This window comes from Adiantum capillus-veneris, chromosome 4, assembly GCF_014529385.1.
Source record: "Adiantum capillus-veneris isolate H3 chromosome 4, ASM1452938v2, whole genome shotgun sequence".
Taxonomy (NCBI): Eukaryota; Viridiplantae; Streptophyta; class Polypodiopsida; order Polypodiales; family Pteridaceae; genus Adiantum; species Adiantum capillus-veneris.
The window spans coordinates 158,905,028-158,912,176 of NC_140934.1; positions in this window are offsets into that span (position 1 = coordinate 158,905,028).

Here is a 7,149-nt window from a genome sequence, read left to right on the forward strand (position 1 = left end):
GTGGCTAGAGGATGGTGGCGGTGGCAAAACGTGTCGGCTAGAGATCAGCAACCGGCGGTATTGTTTGTTGAGACTCAATTAGCATTGTTCATAAACGTTGCAGGAACCTGTCCGCGCCGGCGCGGACTGGTTTCGACAGCTTCCACAAGAGCTGGCCGAGCTGAGATAGAGGCTATTTTTGGCGGCTTGAGGCGAAACCTTGTGGCTGGAGGATGGTGGCGGTGGCAAAACGTGTTGGCTAGGGATCAAACCGGTGGCGGCGAAACCAGGCAGTTGGAAAGCAACTACTTCTTCCACCTTTCCGACTAAAAAAGTAGAGAACTTGAGAAGCGCAAGAGAGTATTCAGCTTGAAGAAGCACAAGAGCTTGATAATTAGCAAATCTGCAGGCCTGCTATTCCACGACATATGAGCATAAGTACATCCCCACCCAAGAGCTTCCTTCCTAGCTTCTTCATGCGCTCTTTCTCCTAGGCAGCTTCTTGAAGCCTTCTCCTCTCTCTCTCTCTCTCTCCCCTTCTTTTGAATCACATGCTCTCTAGATCCTTAACATTCTTCACCAACTGAATGCTTGCCCGCAGGCTGTTATCCCAAGCTCTCCTTCTTCAACTTTGATCCTCTCTCCCTCTAAATTTTTTTCCCCTCGGAGAATACGGACAGAGCATACTTGCATTGCTCATAAGGTCGTTTGACGAGCACGATGCGGGGCATTCAAAGGGTATGTCAAGCTTCCAACTTCCAAGCTTTAATCAGTAGCAAGCTGATATAGCAGACGAAAGCCTGCGCTTTTGCAGGTAGACTGATCCTCAACCTCGGCCAAGCCTTCCTCTCTTGATGTGGCCATTGATGTGCAGCCCCTCGCCCTCTGCTATCACCTCACGACTCCATCTCCTCTTATGCTTGCTAATTTCTGATCCAGAGATCGCTTCGAGCTCCCATGCAATAGTACTTATGGAAGTAGGTAATATTGTAGAAGTGTATTTTGCAGGGCATTTTGCAGTTGGTTGGAATTTCAAAAGGCACAACAATAGCCACCCCATCGACGTGCACACCAAACAGAAAGGTATCTGTACATTTGGAGGAGCGAATAACTATGTAATTGCTTTCGCTAACAGGCTGACGCGCTGCTCTGTCAGCTGTACTATTACAATTAGTCACAAAGCTAATAGGGGTGCCACCATACGGCTTAAAGCTATGATCATCTCCTCGCACTTTGCAAGCAAGTAGGTGCGTTCTGCTGCAGCGTCGATGCAGGGTTCGACTCTAGTACGCATTGAATGGATTTTTGGTCAACCAAATGTAACCTCTTATGGGTGACTCGAGACCCCGGCTACTAGTTGGCTGCCATGATGTCAAGCTCCCTAACAAGGCTTTTAAACAAAAAGGTGAGATTATTAATCAAAATTGGCAATGCTCGTTGATCTTTAACATGTAATGTAAGTTTTCCTACATTAGCTTCGATAAATACTCACAAGTTGAGGTAATCCATGGCCATGGAGCCTGCCAACTTGCAAGTGGCCTTTTCCTCATTTTCCCATATTGCTAAAATAGCTGCTCTATCTTCCCATGGTACAGCTACAAGAGCAACGCTACGGACCCTAGATGTTGAGTTCTAGCCACCGAGAATAGATGGACGGTGTGTGCCCCCTCGACCTCAGATATTGATCCCATCTACTTGGTAGCCTTTCTAACACCATCTCCAACTCCACGTCCTCTGTAACCTCTAATCCAATATCTCCACCTCCCTTGCTAACCTCTTCCACCTCCTTCGAAACATCTGCGGCACCATCACTATCCTCTCTCTTTCCACCAACACCCTCTCCAACCCCATTCATTCCTCCCGCGCCAACCTAGGGGTCTACATCTAGTGATCGTGATGCTTTTCTTTTCTTACTCTTGGCCAGAAGGCGACTACCTTCATAGTCACGTGCATGAGATCAAAGTTGACACTATTAAGAATCATTTGACATTGATGACGAAGATCATGTTAAGCTTGAGCGTAGAAAAACTAATATAGGAGAGCATGTTTATGCTCTTGATCATGTTCGAAGATCTAGACCAATATTAGTGACTAATGAGGAGATATTGGAAGTGGTGACTTATTTAAAGGTCTCGTGCCGGGTAAAAGTGTTCGAAGATCTAGACCAATATTAGTGAATGCTATGGAGATATTGGAGGAGGACAACCACACGTTTCTTCAATATACCTTGTGCTCTCATGAATCTGTCAAGAGTGTTGCTCATATTTGCTCGAAAATTGGCTTCGCTCGATTTTCTTTGCTTGCTGATTAGAAAGCCTCCCAGGATCGAACTTGAAGTGGTTCATCAGGTGATTCTTGAACACTGGGAGGTGTGGATTGCTTTGTAGCTTCTTGGAGGTCCACTATTGTAGGTGGAGACTGTGGAGAAGCTTTTACCTCTATGGATGCATTACATGAGGAGCTAGAAGCTTCATGGGACTCCCCCCTTCCTGAGCTAGGTGGAACAAATCGTTCCTTCTTTGGTACCCAAACTAGCTGTGGAGCGGGTGTGTAGCATTCTGTGATTTTTTTCTTTCCGCGATCGTTGATCTGTTTTGGAGCTACGAGATTGGGATCACATGGGTCAGGTGATAGGTAAGAACACAATCTACGTTTTGGAACCCAGATTTCATCATTTCCTTGATCGTAGCCTTGGGCTTCCAATAATCGTTTAGGAATCCAACGCAACATTTTCTTACTTTTCTTGGAGCGAGTGGTACGTTTCTTATAAGGTTTTGTTTTTTTAGCACTAGCTATGGTCGCTAAAGAAGCTTTAGGGACCCATTTGCATGTTCTTTTTGTTATATAAGGATGAGTCTTGTCAAAAGCTATATGCATTGCTTGTAGCATATTTAAGGGGATGGGCATTTCATCCCCCTCAGGTGCTACCTAGTCGTCCCCCTATTTCCCCAAGTGTCTATGGTTGCTGCTAGGTGGACCCAATCCACATTGTCCGACTCAGTCATCCCAGGTAGTACATCCATATAAGGAGAATCTTCCCCAACATCAGTGTCCGCTTTACACGTGTAACAATATTGTAATGGGGCCGAGTGAACTGTGGTGTCAGATCTATGATCAATTATAAACCTGTTTCTTAGGGGATGTGCTCGACCAGTCACAAGATCCACTCGAATGACAGAATCTTGGAACTGCAGGTAGACATGGTTTTTAGACCAGTCATGCACCATTTTTGCTTCCCTCATGAAAGGACGTCCTAAGATCATCTCCGATGCCATAGTGTGTTTGGAGAAATCCATAACAATGAAGGTAACTCTTATTTTATGTCCAAAGACCTTGATCTTGAGGTCTTCTATAGCTTATCCCAATAAGTTTAACAATAGACCCATTGGCCATCTTCACTACTATGGTTGTGGTCGCAAGGTGAGGTCTTCCCATAGTTTCCCAGCAATTTTTAGTCACAATGCTAACCCCAGCGCCACCATCAAGGATTCCCTTCACAGTTAATCCCTTAGTAGTGATTGGTATGGTCGCATTGGATTCATCACCCTCAAAGTATTGTCCCAACTTGTTACCAGGTATTTCCATAACAAGGTTCTCATCTAGGTTGGGTTGTGGATCTAAGTGTTCCTCCTCTATTGGCATCTCCCCAGCTCCATCCATCTATAAAAATTGTGGTAGCCCAAACCTTAGTTCTCCATTGAGGAAGGCTCGAAGAGCTGAGACTAGCTTAGGGTCTTTATATAGTTTGGACATGATGGTGGTTCTAACTTTTGAAGACATGAAATCCATCAATTTGGCAATGTTTAACGTCACCTTTTGGCCTTGAGTCCCTTGACGTGGGGAAGATGGGATCTCCATTTCTTTGATAGGATCAAGTAGTCCCTCTGTAAATATTCTTTCCATCAAGAAGTGAGTACGCCCACTTTCCCATGACTTTAAGTCACTTTCTTCTTGGATGACACTAGGTATGGCTAAGGGTCTATGGTCTTGGTGAGATTGTTGTTGCGTAGGGAACACGATGTCTGTAATCTGGATCTGCCTATGTGCTGGTTCTAGATCCCTTTGGCTATCTTCTACCAAAATCCTTAATTGCTTGACTCGCTCAATCTCCTCTATAGGGTTTGGATAAGTTCCTATCTTCTTCTTGGATCCTGGCCATTGTGGCTCATGAAGATCTTCGTTGTTGGTTTCTATCTTAGTGGTCGTTTTGGTCTCCATGGTTTCTCCTGAATCAGAATCCTCTTCAACGTCATTCATATATACGGGGTCGTCACCAGTCCCTATGTTGGTCTTTGAACTGGGGTCTGACTTCGCTGCTTTTTGCGATCTCTTTCTTCGTGTTTTCTTCTTTTTGTGAGATTGGGCAATTGATGCCGTGTCTCTTTCTTCAAGAATATAGTTTTGTTTTTGGAGCATCGATCGTGTGAGTACGTTTACTGGTACCACAGGTGTACTTTGTGATGGCTCCTCGGTAACTTCAATCATCTTTAATGGCGTGATCTTCGGTGCATTTGGATTATTTGGACATTGGGCAATCAAATGATCTATGCCACATCGATTACACATGAGTATCGCCATTGTAGAAGTGCTAGATTGATTGGTTTGCATTAGTGTGGCGTTCTTTTGTAGCCTAATAGGACACTCGACTACACGATGTGGGCCTCCACACTCATAGCATTGAAGAGGTGGTCTCTTAGCGGTGTAATTGATATTTTGGCCTCTTTCCGCAAGAGCAGCTACTTGATAGACAGGTTTGACTTGTCCCCAATAGTCCTCCATGTAGTATTGTAGACTTTCTTCAAGCACATCCATCCCATAGGCGATATTAGGATCTATATCTTCCTCACAACCTTCCAAACAAGAAATAGATGACTCACAACCCACTTGATTCACAGAAGTGATTCTCGGATGTGGTGGTTGCGGTCCTAGCACTGGAGGTGGTAAAGGTGTTGTTTGAACAACATTTTGGGTCCTAGATACCATGTGTTGTGCTGTTTGTTCAAGAGGTGAGGCCAGCATCAATGCAAGAACTTGAGGTGTGTCTGTCTATGCTAAGGTTGGTCTATTGGCCATCGCACGCTTAAATACTATGCAATCCTTAGCTTGATGACCATACCTCCCACAGGCATTGCAGTTTCCATTGAATTTTACTCTAAAAATAGGGCATTCACTGGTACTATGCGGTCCATAGCATACTGAGCACCATTGTTGCTCCCTTCTTGGATACATATGATTGTTTTGCGGAGCACGATTGTCTGTAAGACTCTCTTGAATAGCCTTGGTGAGATCTGCTAAAGTCATCTCAGATATCTTTGGCTCCTTAGAAATAGGCTTTAAGGTCATTGGATGATGCCCTGATGCTTGTGAGCTAATAGATTTAGACTCAATAGACACTCTTTCTCCTTCAATCATTAAATTATCCTCCAATTGGATCGCATTCGTGATGACTGCTTCCCAAGTGGTGATACCTCTAATGACTAGGACATTGTAGATATCCTCATGTCGTAATCCCCTAATGAATCTATCAAGCAATTGGTTATTGTTGAAGCACTCATTTGGATTACATCGAGAATTCAAATGCTTCAAGCGACTAATAAAGTCTCTCACCGACTCTCCTTCCTCTCGTTGGGCTTTCTGGAGCTGAGAGGCTACACCCCAAAGTACTCCCTCTCGTATGTATTCTTTTAAGAACAGTCTCCTAAGAGTAGGGTAAATCGTTTTTTCTTCCACCCTTAGGGTTCTATACGAATCCCCAGCCTTTCCACTTAAGGTTAGGCTTTAAGCATTGCTCTTATGTAGGTCATCGTGTTCTCCTAGAGAATCGCATATTTATTCAAACACTTCGATATGCTTTCTCACATCCCCGTCTCCACTAAATTTTTGTGTGAGCTTGGCTATTTGTACTGCCTTAGTTCTAGGCTCTCTATCAGGCGTGTTACGCATATTCTCAGCAATAGATCGACCAATAGCTTGGGAAAATGTTGCCAAGTCACCTAAGTGAGGAAGCACTGTGGGTGGAGGTGCTCCAGAGACTACATGTGGAGTAGGTATTGGCATCGGGCTTGGCACATAGGAAGCCCTTGGGTTCCACGTTGGGTACGATGTTGTGCCATGTGGTGGTCCATAGTTCATATGTGTGGACCTAGGCATAGCAGACGTCGGATGTGACATGCTAACGCTAGCCGCATGGTCCCATGGAAATAAGAAATTGGGTGTTGTGGTTGTGGAGCATAGGTTGTTGAAACAATGGGAGGGGTAGGGACTACATGAGTACGAGGACCCATGGGTGTATACGATTGGTACACACTTGTAGGTACTGTTGCAGGCATTGAGCTACCATGTAGTGGTTCTTTACTAACAAATGAGGTCCATGGAGTGTTTCTCGGCATGCCCATCATTAGGGTAAGCATGGTAGCCGTGGTGTCATCAAGGGAAAGATGAGCTAGACTTGGAAAGGTGAAGCTATCACTTGTGGGCTCAGATTGCACTGAGACCCTTGGCGAAACAACATATGGAGGATCCATCGGATTTACCGAGGGAGTCTCCATTTGCAATAAGGTCGGTTGTTTAGCCTTTCCTGTATCCAAGAATCTCATGAGACCCGTTGAAGGCATGCTGATCCCCTTGTTCTGTCTCTCTAACTCAATGGCCCTATGGATGACCTCACAAACTCTTTGTTATTGATCCTCCACACTAGTAGCACCCATTGTGGATTGTAGGACATCTAACCAACCCACGTGATAGGTCTGACATGTGTATAGGTCAGTCAAAGTTTTTGTTTGTAGTTCGTACTCCCAGTTCTCATTTAAGAACAATCCATCTAGGATTGAGGTGCTAGGGGTGTCCTTTGAGCTAGATGCAATGTTGCTTTCTAGGGGTTGGCCCTTAGCGGTTGCTAAGTCAGGAGCACTCGATTGCTCTCCTAGCAAAGATATTGACATAGGCCCTTTTGATTTTAACTCTCTTCGTTGCTCTGCCTTGCGTAAGCTCTCAATTTCCTTTTCCCTCACTGCAAGGATATATCGCTCAACCTCTTGCACTTCGGCAAGGCTTCTACCATCGGGTAATATGACCTCGGAGGGAAATAACTCTGAAGAGTCAGGAGGTGCAGTGAATGAAGTATTCACGTGCACATTTGCTAAGGGTATTGGGTCTACGTTGGTCACGAAT